The 15,816-nt window shown below is 42.7% G+C and overlaps 1 protein-coding gene across 3 annotated transcripts in view; it reads right to left on the bottom strand.

Annotated features, from left to right (window-relative positions):
- The window catches only part of SLC2A9 (solute carrier family 2 member 9), a 2,336,117-nt gene that overhangs the window by 514,905 nt on the left and 1,805,396 nt on the right, over nt 1-15,816 (bottom strand). The gene's annotated exons all lie outside the window — the stretch shown is intronic.

The raw sequence follows: 15,816 nt of genomic DNA, 5'->3' as shown, positions 1-15,816 counted from the left end.
AGTTTATGTCATGTTTTTTCTGGATATGTTTCTGTATTATTGTCTTTTTCCTTTTTGTATTTCTGTGTATTGTGTCTGCCATGGCATCTGTCAACAATCAAATAAATAAAAAGAGTTTACAAAAAAAATAAAAATAAAAATAAACTCCTTGAAAAAGTTTTACAGAAACTGGAAGCTGTTGGCATGACCGTAAATAAGAACAAGTGCAAATTTATTACTCAAGATGTTGATTATTTAGGCCACTACATTTCTGTCAAAGGTATAAAACCTAAGTTGACGTTTTTTAAATGCTATCAAGGATGCATCTAAACCGCAAGATTCGTTAAGGGCATTCTTAGGTCTTAGCGAATATTATGCTCGCTTTGTACAGAGTTATGCTGTAAATGTGCAACCACACAGAGATTTATTAAAAAAGAATGCAAATTACATTTGGACTGATGAAACTCAACAATCATTTGATTCTGTAAAAAAAATGATTCTGGAAGCACCAGCTATCAGAGCTTTTACACATGGTCAGATGAGTATTGTAACAGTGGACGCAAGTTTCAAGGGCTTAGGCACTGTGTTAAGTCAATTGATTGATGGTCAGGAGTATACCGTAGCTTTCACTTTTAGAACCTTGAGTAATGCTGAAGTTAACTATAGCACTATTGAGAGGGAGGCTTTAGCGTGTTCATGGGTGGTTGAGAAATGTAAGATGTATATTTGGAGCTCCGGATTACAACTTTTTACTGACCACAAACCGTTAATGTACATGCTTGGTGACAGTTGTTCTAACAAAGCTTCTTCTAGGCTTATCAGATTTCTGGCTAGGTTACTGGAATTTAACTTTGACATTAAATATATTCCTGGGGGTAAGAACGTTAGGGCAGACTGTTTGTCACGTATGCTTTTGGAATGTAGTGATGTAGATGATCTTTTCAAGGAGAATGATTCTGATGTTGTTTTCACGGTGAGTGACAACACGAGATGACAAACTGTTTGAAAATGAATGGTTTGAAAGTTGTAGAAAGGATCTTTGTCTTGAAAGGGTAAAGAGATTTTTAGTCTATGGCTGGCCATGTGATAGAAGTATTTCCATTCAAGACAGATGTTATTCGCAAGTTGCTTCGGAATTATCCATTGTAAATGATATTTTGGTTTGAGAGGACAAATTTGTTCAACCTGAGGATCTGAGGAGCAAAATTATTTCCCTTGCTCATGAAGGACATTTAGGAACTTCTAGCACTGTTCGCAAGATTAAGGAAACATACTGTTGGCCTGGTATTGATGGTCAAGTTAAATCCATTGTGGACAAATGTCCTGAGTGTTTATGTTCGGATAAACATCGGCACACATCCACTACTCCATTATGCCCAGTTGAATGGCCTAAAGGTCCCTGGCAGAAGTTAAGTTTGGACTTTTCTGGTCCCTTTAACCTGCTTGGCAGTGATAGTAGATTTCTGATTGTAATCATTGATTACTTTTCCAAGTGGCTGTGCTTTTCTTATGTGAGGAGTTAGGATTTAACGTCAGTCATTTCTTTTTTACAATGTTTATTTTTAATTGAAGGTCTGCTTAAAGAAATTGTTACTGACAACGGCACTCAATTTTCTGGCATATAATGGTACCTTTTTATAGTCCGGCTCCTAATGGTCTTGTTGAGAGAGCAAAGAAGTTGTTGAAAGAAGGTGTACAAACAGCTATGGCTAATAGGTTGGATGTGTTCAAGTATGTAAGTCAAAAAGTCTGGAGTTACAAAACAACACCTCATTTTACCACTGATGTTTCCCCTTATGTATTATTGAGAGGTGGGAAACCCTATGTAGTCCTTCATGGTTAAAGGACCACGTTGATAATGCACATTCTGTTGATTTGCATAAAGTAAGAGAACATGTGAAACAAAAACAAGCATTGTACAAGGAGAATTATGACAAAAGAAAACATGTTAAAGTAACTTCTTTGTCTCGAAAGTCCTGAGACTTCATTGGATCTCCTGGCACTCTCCAGGCAAGAAGGTTCAAATTCCCCGCCTGTACTTGGGGGTGTTCTCCTCCATCTACGTCTGTTAGAAGATCCACTTCGGATGGAAATAAAAAGGGAATGTTGCAAGCTAGTTCCAGCGTAGTGGGGAACCAGGCCTGGGATAGGCAGAAGGGAGTGTTTGGAACAATGGAGCATTGGCCCTGTCTCACTTTCGGTAGAACTCTCTGGATCGTGGCAAAGGGGCGAAATGCATATGCTTTGACTCCTTTCCAACACTGGAAAAATGTGTTCACTGCAAGAGCACCCGGGTCAGGCATCCAGCTGAAATATTTCTCCAATTGGAAGGTTAGTCTGCTCGCTATGAGATCTATTTCTATAGGACCCCATATTTTGTTGAGAGACCTGAACAGGGAAACATTGAGTTTCTAATCACTGTGATCTAAAAGGAACCTCGAGTTCCAATCCGCAGGTATGTTTGTTTTTCCTGGGAGGTATTCCGCTCTTAGGGCGATCTGGTGTCCCAGCCAGAACATCCACATTTTTGGGGCTAAATTCAAGATGTCTGCAGATTTGGCATCCCCAGACGATTTATATAGGCTACCGCTGACATGTTGTCCTTCTTTAGAATGACTGACCTGCCCTTGAGAGAGTGTCTGAAGGGATTACTCCGGATCCGAAAAAAACGGAGCCGGTACCCAGAAATACAAAACGAAATAGAGAAAAAAAGGGTGGCTGGGGGTGCCCAAGGAAACGGGAAGTGAAATCGTATAAGAAGGGTTGTATTAAGTTTCGGTTGAGTGGGGAAGGTAGGGAAGGAAAGGAGGGGTGGAAGATCTCCGTAAATTGAAAAACAGTATTGAGGCAGAGGCTAGGGGAGTGGGGTTAGTGCCAAACATCAATAAAAATTTGTAAACTAGAGTTAGATAATAGAAATAATCAGTTAGGAACAAGTAATTAAAAGTTGCACTTATCTGCTCGGAGCCGCATTTAAAAGAGACAGATTGTTGTGGGCTCATGCCTATTGTATGTTCCTAATTTCTGTTCTGGAACCTTCTACTTTATGTTGTATGCGGCTGCTTGGACTGCATTAAAAGAAATATGCATATTGGTAGCCTCTAGTCTTGTAATGAAATCATAGGCTCAAAGGCTGGCAAACAGCTCAGCAGCGCAAAAGTTAAAGGAGTAAATAAAACCTTTTACATAGAAGTGAGGAAAAAAATGCATTGGAGATTCCTGACAAAACACACGAAAGGCCAATTATCATGGCAATTTTCTGCCAATCTTTTCTCCCTGAGTGAGACCACAATGAATAAGCTAAAACTGTCTTTTACAATTGGTTCAGGCTAGCTGACAATATGTGCTTATATTTCTTCAGCACTGTCCTTATGCTGTTTGCCTTGACTCGATATGTATCAGTCTTTCCAATCCGCACCAGACATAACTAAAGCATTAACTAATTATGACTTCATAGTCCACTCCCATTTATCTTCGTGATGATTTGTGCTTTATTTTAAGTCTATGGACTTCGAAGATATAATCAGGAATGTTGATTCAACATTTTGCAGAAAACTCTAACACCTGCAGCAGGCTTTTTTTACAATTACATATAAACCATTCTAAATGAACCAGAAAATAAAACAAATAAAAACATTTACCTGTTGTCTCCGGTGGCACAAAATGTGCAGTCACTGAGCATACGAGTCTATTGGGGAATTGGAACCTGAACAAGACAGCACTAAAACATAGCAGTCTAGTTGAGCAAAAACTAGATGGTATAAGTGTAAGCTTTTGTGTGCCGATCATTTTAGCAAGAAATGAAAACAATAAATCTGATAGGTCCTAGACTTGCGTCTTAGTGTTCTTTTTTTATTTTTTGCTGCTATTGTCAACGTTTGTGGGAATGGAACATTGCTACGTTTCTAAATTGTGAGACAAACAAAAACTATAACAAATACAAATGCTTACTATATGCTTGCTTGCTAAAATACCTTGACCAAAATCATCGTCCATAGTCACTCTCGGGGTGGAGCCTTATTTATTGGAATTGACTGATAACCCATGAATACAAAGTTGAAAGCAAACAGTAACTTTGATAGTGCTAGAGAGTACAGATCTCGAATGTAATGATCATTGTTCTTCTTACCACGAACTGCAGGTGCGTATTTATCAGCCATGATAGATTGAGAAAGTAAATGAAAAAGGCGAAATATTAGGGCCTGATTTTGAGTGTGGCGGTCTTAAAACCGCCATATTTACGGTGGCGGTCCACTGGCAGGCGCATTACGACTTTGAAAGTCGTGGCGGCAGAGGACCACCGGATACGTTAGGGAACAGTCATTCCCTGGAGGTGTCGCATCTGGGCATCATCATAGGGTGTTTGCTCCTCGGCACTGCAATGCCCAACAGGCACCCACAAAGGGTGCTCTTTGCCGGAGATCTTCTCCTCTGCCATTTGGTGAAGTGTGGGTGTGAAGGAGTAGATTGGTTTAAAAGTGTGAAAAGTAGGAAGTTAAAAGTAGGAGAAGAGGTACTGCTAGAAAAACTTTAATGAACAAGTGCTCTTCCTATATTAAAATATGTGATGCTATCTATTAGAGTTTAGTTATCTTACACAGTTATAGGTCAACATGTTTCTAGCTTTCGTGTGGTCATAACAATGATCTGGTAGCTATTTGCCAGGACCGATATTTACATAATCTACTGGGTGATAGGAGTTTTAATGTATAGGTTCATGGAGTAGCTCCCAATCACACATACCTTAGTTTAGGTATCGATTTTTAAAAACTATATTTGCTGATGACTTGTAGTTCAAAGACACACAATACAAAGTAAAATACAGTTAAACTGTTGCATTTGTTGTTGCAATATTGTTGGCAGGTCACAAATTGTGAGTCACAAGCTTATATTTACACCACAAGCATGCTTTGTTGTTTGCACCAATAGCATGCTCTGTGTTTGATCAAATTATGACCCCTGTACATATAAAAACTACACATGACGAACTTGACATATATTATTAAAAGTCCATCACAATTGATAACTCACACCCATCGGGTAAAATTCGAGACTCCTCGAGTCATGCACAATAGCATGCCCTTTGAGTGCTGAAAGAAATCAGTCAATTTCGGGGTCAGTTGACCCTGCTTGGTTCAGAGTAGGAAGAGTATTCTGTTATCTAATGTGTGATCTGCTATGCCGTACTTACAGTTTGGTCAGGACTGGTTCACTGGACGACCTATCCTCGTGTGCAGACTCAGAAGTGTCGGCGAACTGGTCGGTTCCCAGTATTTACCTTGTTGCTGATGGTTTACCAGAAAACAGGGGTTGCCTGTGTGGGTCTCGCCCTGCATCTAAACGCTAGAGCGGGGAGTTGAGTTTTTTTCGGACTGGTTTATCTAGTTTTTTATCTTTGTTAGGAGGGGGAAATTTAGAGAAAATGTGGCAGGCCTTCTTGTCACTGTAATAGGGTTCAGTATATTGTGGATGTGCATACTGGGGCTTAAGCTTCTTTACAATTTTCTTCCTAACCATTAAGAGGGGTCTAGTGGAACCTTGTTCATAGTGCTTACGATCAAGTTGCTTAATGGCTCTGTGGTCAGTTTGGGTAGATGTTTAGCTCATCATTTTTGGGGTGTTTCATGTGAATGACCTCCATGGGTTTATTCAGGTTTTAGTGCTCAGTAAGATATGTTATTCTCAATCTTGAGAGTGTACATTTTAACAACCAGTATGAATTTCATGAGGTAGATTAGAAGAGTATGCTGGTGCGCGAGTTTTTGGCACAGTTATATGGTGAATAGGAGCAGTTGATACCGCTGATTGAGCAACATCTACACAGTCCGCTCAATGCAATGTGTTACTCACTTCGTGAGCTGCAGTCTTGTTAGCAACCACTTAGGGATTTGCACTGTGGTAAGGCTAAGGGTGTTGGTGAGCCGGAGCCTCAATCAAAAAGAGCTATATCACAGTGTTTGGTGATCTCCTAGGTCCCTATCTGGTTTCATCTGGTCACACCTATGATGGGGTTCACTGATAGAATATCGATTCCCAAAATATCCCCATACACAAATATCGATGCAAAAAAATCGATGTAAAAAATATCGACATCCTATATTTAAAATTGTAAGTACCAAAAAATCGGAACAAAAATATTGATGTAAACAAACTAGATGTACGTTATATCAATTTTTTATTTAAATACACATTCATTTTAAATAACTTAAATAATAAAATGAACTTAACAAAATTATTTGGATTTAAAATACATTGTAACAAATATAATAAAAAATAGAATTCATTTAAAAAATATTTAAATATACATATATAGAATGTAATATATATATATATATATTTCTCAAAAAGCGCCCAGGCTTCAGAGACGCACTCCTCCAGCTGGCTTGTTACAAAACCTTTATTTGCATAAGGTAATATATATATATATATCGATTTCCTTTAAAACAATTAATAAACTATCATTTGTAATTTGTTTTGTAATTCTTTTAATATGTAAAAATTAACAAATATATATATATATATATTTACATACATTCTAACGTAAAATCTAATAAAAAAACATTGTTTTAAATTAAAACATTACAACTTTTAATAGTCTTTGAAATTAAAAGTTAGCACTCCATTGAGTGCAACAGTAGGGAAAGTGTTGGATAGCTTAGTGGTTAAAATGATTATTCCCACTCCAGTGAGTGCAACAATATGGAAAGTGTTGGATAGCGGAGGGGTAAAAATTACTATTCTCACTCCAGTGAGTGCAACAGTAGGGAAAGTGTTAGATAGCGGAGGGGTAAAACTTTATATTTTGACTCCTGTGAGTGCAACAGTAGGTTAAATGTTGGATAGCGGATGGGTAAAAATTACTATTCCCACTCCAGTGGGTGCAACAGTAGGGAAAGTGTTGGATAGTGGAGAGGTAAAAATCCCTATTCCCACTCCAGTGGGTGCAACGGTAGGGAAAGTGTTGGATAGCGGATAAGTAAAAATGACTAGTCCCACTTCAGTGAGTGCAACAGTAGGGAAAGTGTTGGATAGTGGAGAGGTAAACATCACTATTCCCACTCCAGTGGGTGCAACGTAGGGAAAGTGTTGGATAGCGGATGGGTAAAAATGACTAGACCCACTTCAGTGGGTGCAACAGTAGGGAAAGTGTTGGATAGCGGAGAGGTAAAAATTACTATTCCCACTAGAGTGACTGCAACAGCAGGGAAACTTTTGGAAGGCGCAGGGGTAAAAATTATTATTCCCACTCCAGTGGGTGCAACAGTAGGGAAAGTCTTGGATAGCGGATGGGTAAAAATGACTAGTCCCACTTTAGTGGGTGCAACAGTAGGGAAAGTGTTGGATAGTGGACAGGTAAACATCACTATTCCCACTCCAGTGGGTGCAACTGTAGGGAAAGTGTTGGATAGCGGATGGGTAAAAATGACTAGTCCCACTTCATTGGGTGCAACAGTAGGGAAAGTGTTGGATAGCGGAGAGGTAAAAATTACTATTCCCACTAGAGTGACTGCAACAGCAGGGAAAGTTTTGGAAGGCGGAGGGGTAAAAATTATTATTCCCACTCCAGAGGGTGTAACAGTAGGGAAAGTCTTGGATAGCGGATGGGTAAAAATTACTATTTCCACTCCAGTGGGTGCAAAAGTAGGGAAAGTGTTGGATAGTGGAGGGGTAAAAATTACTATTCCCACTCCAGTGAGTGCAACAAATAGGGAAAGTGTTGGAGATCGGAATGGTGAAAATTACTATTCCCACTCCTGTGGGTGCAACAGTAGGGAAAGTGTTGGATAGCAGACGGGTAAAAATTACTATTCCCACTCCAGTGAGTACAACAGTAGGGAAAATGTTGGATAGCGGATGGGTAAAAATTACTATTCCCACTCCAGTGGGTGCAACAGTAGGGAAAGTGTTGGATAGTGGAGAGGTAAAAATCCCTATTCCCACTCCAGTGGGTGCAACGGTAGGGAAAGTGTTGGATAGCAGACGGGTAAAAATTACTATTCCCACTCCAGTGAGTGCAACAGTAGGTTAAATGTTGGATAGCGGATGGGTAAAAATTACTATTCCCACTCCAGTGGGTGCAACAGTAGGGAAAGTGTTGGATAGTGGAGAGGTAAAAATCCCTATTCCCACTCCAGTGGGTGCAACGGTAGGGAAAGTGTTGGATAGCGGATAAGTAAAAATGACTAGTCCCACTTCAGTGGGTGCAACAGTAGGGAAAGTGTTGGATAGTGGAGAGGTAAACATCACTATTCCCACTCCAGTGGGTGCAACGTAGGGAAAGTGTTGGATAGCGGATGGGTAAAAATGACTAGACCCACTTCAGTGGGTGCAACAGTAGGGAAAGTGTTGGATAGCGGAGAGGTAAAAATTACTATTCCCACTAGAGTGACTGCAACAGCAGGGAAACTTTTGGAAGGCGCAGGGGTAAAAATTATTATTCCCACTCCAGAGGGTGTAACAGTAGGGAAAGTCTTGGATAGCGGATGGGTAAAAATTACTATTTCCACTCCAGTGGGTGCAAAAGTAGGGAAAGTGTTGGATAGTGGAGGGGTAAAAATTACTATTCCCACTCCAGTGAGTGCAACAAATAGGGAAAGTGTTGGAGATCGGAATGGTGAAAATTACTATTCCCACTCCTGTGGGTGCAACAGTAGGGAAAGTGTTGGATAGCAGACGGGTAAAAATTACTATTCCCACTCCAGTGAGTACAACAGTAGGGAAAATGTTGGATAGTAGATGGGTAAAAATTACTATTCCTACTCCAGTTTGTGCAACAGTAGGGAGATTGTTGGATAGCGGAGGGGTGAACATTATTATTTCCACTGGAGTCAGTTAAAATTAAAAACAAACAAATTAAAAACAACAACACAAAAGACTTTAGAAAACAAAAAATAAAACCTATATAAAAGTTTTAAATATTTAAAACCGATTATAATGTTAAAAAGATCTAACAAATACATAGAAATAATTTTTTTTATATCAAAAATTATTTAAAAACAAGAAACTATTTTTAATAGAAATGTTTTATAAACAAAAAAATATTTATTACATAAATGTAATATTTCTTATTTCGTACCCTATAACGCCACATAGTTCACAACCCACATTTAAATTTAAAATATGTCCCTCCATAATTAACATAATTCATTATCGATTAAAGAATTATAAAAAACAATTAAACAAATAAAAATGTATTTACTCCCCAAACGTTACCCCTATAAAAACAAAAACACACACACAATAACAATAAACACTTATAAATATCCATCAATTGATACATTCTTATTAGTAATCAATCGGGAAACACTCAACATCGCCTATCGAGGCGGGAGGGGCTGCAGTAGTAAGGATCTATGGCCGTATGCAGTACTAAGGACCCTGACGGCGTGAACCTGCCAACTCACACGGAGCTGCAGACTGCTGCTGCGTGAAGCATCAGACTCTGACGACGCGAACCTGCGGACCCCCTGCTACTTCTGAGACCCTTGGAGCAGACCTGCAAAGAGTGGTTTCCACTTGTAAGAAATCGATACACACTTCAGATATGCACACTCTGGCTAGACCTCTGATGCCTGCAAAACTCTGCTGTCAACTTCAGCAAAACTACTGAGCAGAAACCACACAAAGGTATTTACTTCACCCCATTCACTTGCAAGCATTCTAAATCTCCTTTGTTCAAAATGGCTGGGGTCATAAACTGAAGCTATAAATCCCCTCCTGTACCTCCAGACGCCCACGAGGCTCCTCCACAACTCCACATGAGATCACCAGCAAGCTAGAAACTGGGCTAGCTTGAATAGAAAGTGAAACTGCCCTTCCCTGCTCTCAAAGCAACAACAACTAACAGAGGACTAAAGTCCCTCTCAACACTATTTGGCGGCCATCTTAGACTAGTCTCTCTCATTCGCTATCTTGATCGTTCGCCGCTTGCCCCAGACGTTTTAGGGCTCCGACTGGCTGATCCCGACCCTGGTTCGAACCCTGTACGTAAGTACAAACGTACGAACGCCGCACATGACCCTGTGCCTGGGATGCCGGTCTGAACGTCCGTACCCCTCATCTGCCACCTTGATGCTGTCGTCCTGATGCCGTGGCTGGCTGACCCCCTCGCCTGAGTCCCTGAAAGCTGCTCTAGACCTGGAGCCGTCTAGCGCTCCAGCCACGTCCTCGGACGCTCATTCACCGCAGCTTCGCCGTCCCCCCTCGTCTGGAGCCCGAGTCCTGCGGGCGCCATGGGGGTCGGATTTATCCTCATCAATTAATCGGAGCCTTCCAGTGTCTACGTACTATGCCGTCTCGTCGCTGAGGCTCATCGATCCCCTGGCCTGGAAGCCAGGTCCCACGAGCTGCACGGGGTTCGCATCTTCGCCTGCCAAGTGCCCCGGACTCAACATTGAACTGAATTGCACTGGACTCGACATTGAATTGTATGGCCCAGCCCCATCAATCGACGAAGCTGCCAGTGAGTTTGTCCATCCATGTGTGATGGTTGCATATGAGTTAGCGATCCCATGCAGATGTCTGTTGTTTTTGCTGCTTGCTAACCTCCACGGCGCTGCGAAGCACCTGATTGCTGTTGCTCTGATCCCCCGCTGAGATGTGCTGGGCATGGGACTCGGCTCTATGAACCAGACGGTATTTTTCCGACGGTTTGATACTGCAACTTTAAGTGCCACCCTTTGAGGTTATTTCATGTATCACTTCATGGCTCTGACTTTGGCCTATGTTGAATTCCCTGCCTGATCTTAATCTCGTGATGCCCATTTTGTGGTTCCCTATCCTATCCTTTTGGCCTCCATTTTGCCCTCCTTCCCCTTATTTTGAAGTGGTCTCCCCCCCCCCGACCTAGCTGACATATAGAGATTGAAAAAGGACTTGCCCCACTTTCTCACAATTGGTGGCCATCTTTGAATGGAGCCCCTTTTACAACTCCACTGGTATTCAATCCTGTTGTTCTTTCACTTTAAACTGTCCCCATCCTTTACTTGTTATCCTTATCTTATATTTTATCTCTCTTATCTTTGTTCACCCCCAATTATCCTGCTCCTGCTTTCTTCCTGAGCTCGCTACCCGTCCTTCAGATGCTCTCTTCTACGCTACTTCCCAACTCTACCCCATCTATATTAACTATCAATCCTAATCCTACACTATACAATTGTGTTTTTAGTGCGCTTTTTGCCACCCCCCCATTACACCCCCTTCTACCTTGCTTTTATTTGCTTCTTATTTTGTATTTCACTGTTCAGAATGTTGTGATATATTTCATTTTTCTATGCATTTCATTGATCAGATGCCTCTTATTTTGTATTTACCCTGTAGTACGCTATTTACGCAGCCTGCACCCTATTTCGTTTGATGTTTACTCTCTTTAGGCATCTCTCTCACTCCTTACCTTATTCACATCTCCCTCACGCCCAATCTTAATCTCTGAATGTTCCTTTTGATGTGTTTTATCATTGCTATGCACTTTGTCTGACTTTCTTGTCCCCCTTTATGATGTTCCCATTATTAGTTTGCCTCACATCTTTCTCATTCTTAATATTAATCCTTGAATGTACATTTTGATGTGTTCTATTATTGCTGTTTATTTTATATATGTTTTGATATCCTCTGAGGCGGAAGCCGGAGGACTGTGCCCACAAGTGATTTTAAAATTGTATTTCTTTCGTGTGTTTGATTTTAAAACTATCACTGAGCTCACCTACACTGAAACGATGAGTTACTAGCGTTCTCACAGCCCTCCTAGCCCTCCCCTGACACAGCGACCCCAGCGCTGTTGCTGGGAATCGCCCACACCGCCAGCGCGGTCAGAACGCAGAAGCCACGCCCACTGCGAGGCCACGCCCCTATCACCAACTACAAATGTGCCGGTCATACCAGCGCAGCGGACGAGCGCAGCGGGAGCGCCGTTTGCGCGCCGGAGGCGCGCCTAAGGCAAGCCCGTCTGCGCCCGTCCGCGCACGACCGGGCCTAGGGCCACAATCCCTGGCGGATACAGCTGCCCCTAAGGTAAGCTACTCACGTCGGGAGCTACTAAGCCTCAGACCCCCCACCTCCCCTTGTGAATACATTCATGACCTAAATGGACCTTTCATCCGCTGTTCCCTCTGCAAGCCAGTCCAGCTCAAACTACCTACAAAACCTCACAAGCCCGCTGCCCTGAAACTGGCATCGTTAAACTGCCGATCGCTCCCTAAACACGCGACGCAGATTAACCACCTCATAGAAGACCAGGAGATTGACATCCTCTTCCTCACGGAAACATGGCTCGCCCCACATTCAGAGTCAGACATGGTGCTAGCTACCCCACCGGGCTTCCTCATTCAGTCCCTACCCCGCCCCTTAGGCCGAGGTGGTGGTGTTGCCATCATTCATCGGGACTACCTTCATTGCAAATCCGGTGATGCGCAGATCCCTGACTCTGAAAGCCTGCAATTTGCAATCAAGCTAGACCCGACCAACTCACTGACAGGAATCCTTGTTTACCGCCCTCCCGGTCATCCAGGCCCTTTCGCTAGCTCTCTCCTGGACACTGTAGCGACCCAGGCACACTCCTTATCAAATTTCCTGATCGTAGGGGATCTAAACATCCATCTGGATGACCCTACCGACCCGGCTGCAGCTGACCTGATCTCCGATCTGGCAGCACTTGACATCCACCTCCTTAATTCTGGAGCCACTCATACTAAGGGTCACCTGCTGGATCCAGTGTTCACTAGCACCCCTGCGATGCAAGTGAAGGAGGCCTCTCCCTTACCCTGGACAGACCATTTCTTAGTCTCCTTCCTACTACCAGGATCTTTCAGGACACCTCAAAAACCGCCTACCTACATCAGGGACAGGACCTGGTCCAGACTTCCCACCGAAGAATGGGCCAGGAATCTTAAAAACACCATCCCTGTACACGCAGAAGACCCGGTTGTCGCCGACAGTAATTTCAGAGAGTGGATCACCACCTCCCTGGACTCCGTACTCCCACTAAGAACCAGGGAGGATAAAAACGGTAAACCCGGGTCCGCCCCGTGGTATACTTCGGACCTCCGACTACTCCGCAAAAACTGTAAAAGAGCCGAACGGCTTTGGAGGAAAGACTGGCAGCACACCAGCAAGGAAGCATACCATAATACAGTCAGACTCTACAAAGATGCCATTAGGCACGCCAAAGCTTCCCATTATGACACGCGGATAACAGAATCCTCCAACTCGGCCAGGGAATCCTTCCTAATTGTTAAGGAGCTGCTTAAAGTACCTAACTCTCCTTCCTCCAATTCCCCCCCGGTGGACCGAAGTAATGATCTAGCCACCTATTTTGACGACAAAATCGCCCGTATTCTAGCTTCCCTCCCCTCTCCTGGTCCCACCAGCCATTTGGACAATCCTCCACCTCCCAGCCAGACCGAAAATAATCCCCGCCCTCAACTTGCGACATTCAGACCAATAACATACGTAGAGGTAGAACGAACCATGACCAAAATGAGAAGCGGATCACCTCTGGATCCGGCTCCCATTAGATTCCTCAAAACCGTGGCCCCTGTCATCGTCCCCACGGTCATGGAGCTTATTAATAGCTCACTTGCCCAGGGATCTGTTCCTGCCAGCTGGAAGAGCGCCGTGGTAAAAGCACTCCTTAAAAAACCCCAGCTCGATCCAGCAGATATGGCAAACTACCGACCAATATCACTCCTTCCGGCAATCAGCAAGGTAGCTGAGAAACTGGTCAACGGACAATTGTCCCAGTTCTTTGAAACAAACAACGTCCTACGGGAATCCCAAACTGGATTTCGCCCGGGTCATGGCACAGATACTGCCCTCCTCGCCGTCATCGAGGAGGCAAGGCGCATACTGGATTCAGGAGGGTCAGTGGCAGTGATCCTCCTGGATCTCAGTGCAGCCTTCGACACAGTTAACCATCGTGTCCTTCTCCACCGACTCGCGGCAGCAGGAATCACCGGGACGGCACTCAGCTGGATAGAATCCTTCCTCACCGGACGCACGTTCCAGGTATGGGACGGCAATTACCACTCATCCACCCTCCCCCTCACAAGCGGGGTCCCTCAGGGATCTTCCCTGAGCCCGACGCTTTTTAATGCATATATGGCCCCTCTTGAAGACGTGGTGACACCATTTGACATAAAAATGGTAAGCTACGCTGATGACACTCAACTGGTCGTCTCCTTATCCCAACTAGTCGACCACCCAGAGAACCTGGCCAACTGTCTCACACAAATCCACAGCTGGATGAGTGATTCATCATTAAAATTAAATGGGTCTAAGACGGAAGTGATGCTCCTGGGAAAACAATGGGCGACCATCCCCCCAACAGTCTGGCCTGACGTGTACGGAGAAATCCCTTCTCCGAAGCGTGAAATCAAAACCCTTGGAGTGTGGCTAGAACCTGAGCTCACCATGAAGACGCAAGCGGCCAAAACTGCGGGTACCTGTTTTGGGCTCATGCGTACTACCCGTAAGATTCTCCCCTTATTACCACCTGCTTCCAGGAAACTCCTTATCCAGGGACTAGTATTGTCCCGTCTGGATTATAGCAATATGGTCTACCTGGGAGCCCCAGAGGCCACATTGACGAGACTGCAGCGGACACAGAACGCTGCGGCACGTCTGCTCATGAACCTTCCCTCGAGAGTGTCAGCAAAACCAGCCCTCAAGGCCCTGCACTGGCTCCCTGTGCGCCAAAGGGTGGAATTCAAAGCCATGTGCACGACACACATACTAATCAACGGATCTGGCCCTGCGATCCTCAGCAGCTTGGTCACCCCCTACAAAGCATCCAGATCCCTCCGTTCAGAGAATGAGCACTTAGCCAACATCCCCAAATTCAAAAGGACACGCACAGGAGGACGACGATTCTCGGTTCAAGCGGCCATGGGATGGAACTCCCTCCCACGCACCCTCAGACTGGAATCCAGTTACCTGGTTTTTCGCAAAAAACTAAAAACGCACCTATTCCCGAAATAAATGTCCCTCCTCCCTTCCCTTCCCTCAATGGATATCAGCCTTTTTACAGCGCGGGGATGCCCTTGGGTCACCAGGCGCTATACAAATCGCTAAATAAATAAATAAATAAAACTAATTTGTCAATTACACATAAATTACTTTCAACCCTCTACCCCAATAAATACCACAACCCACACCTAAAATCATTACACAATTTCGATAACAAATTTTAAATGAATACATTATTATCAAATAACAACAACTTATTCATTCATTTAAAAGTATTTACTTCCCACCCTTTACCACTAGAAACCCTACAACTCACATAAAACATTAATTACACAATGGCCATATTTTAATTTTAATTATTTAGCATTAATTAACAAACAATTATTATTTAATTATAAATAAATTACTTCCCACCCTATTCTCCTATAAACCCCACAACCCACTGCTACGAAAATGACACAATTAACATAATTAATTACAAATAAATTAATAATATTTAACAACCAATCAGTAAATATTGAATTATAAAATAACTCCACAAGTAACACTATAACCTATAAATTAAATAAATATTAATACATTAAAAATATTAATACATTTATTATAATTAAATTACTTCTCACCCTATTCCCCTATAAACCCACAACCTGCTCCTAAAAAATGACACAATTAACATATTGGCAATTAATTAATTACAAACAGCCAAATAATAAATAATAATAAAACATTAATTCCCACAATTAACACTATAAAACCTACATTAAATAAATAATACATAAAAATTATAATTAACCTATTAGAATTAAATTACTTCCCACCCTATTCCGCTATTAACCCACAAACCGCTCCTAAAAAGACACAATTAAGATAATTGCC

This window comes from Lissotriton helveticus, chromosome 2_2 (genome assembly GCF_964261635.1).
Source record: "Lissotriton helveticus chromosome 2_2, aLisHel1.1, whole genome shotgun sequence".
In the NCBI taxonomy this organism is placed as follows: domain Eukaryota; kingdom Metazoa; phylum Chordata; class Amphibia; order Caudata; family Salamandridae; genus Lissotriton; species Lissotriton helveticus.
The sequence above is the reverse complement of the archived record's forward strand: the minus strand, read 5'-3'. Positions and strand labels throughout refer to the sequence as shown.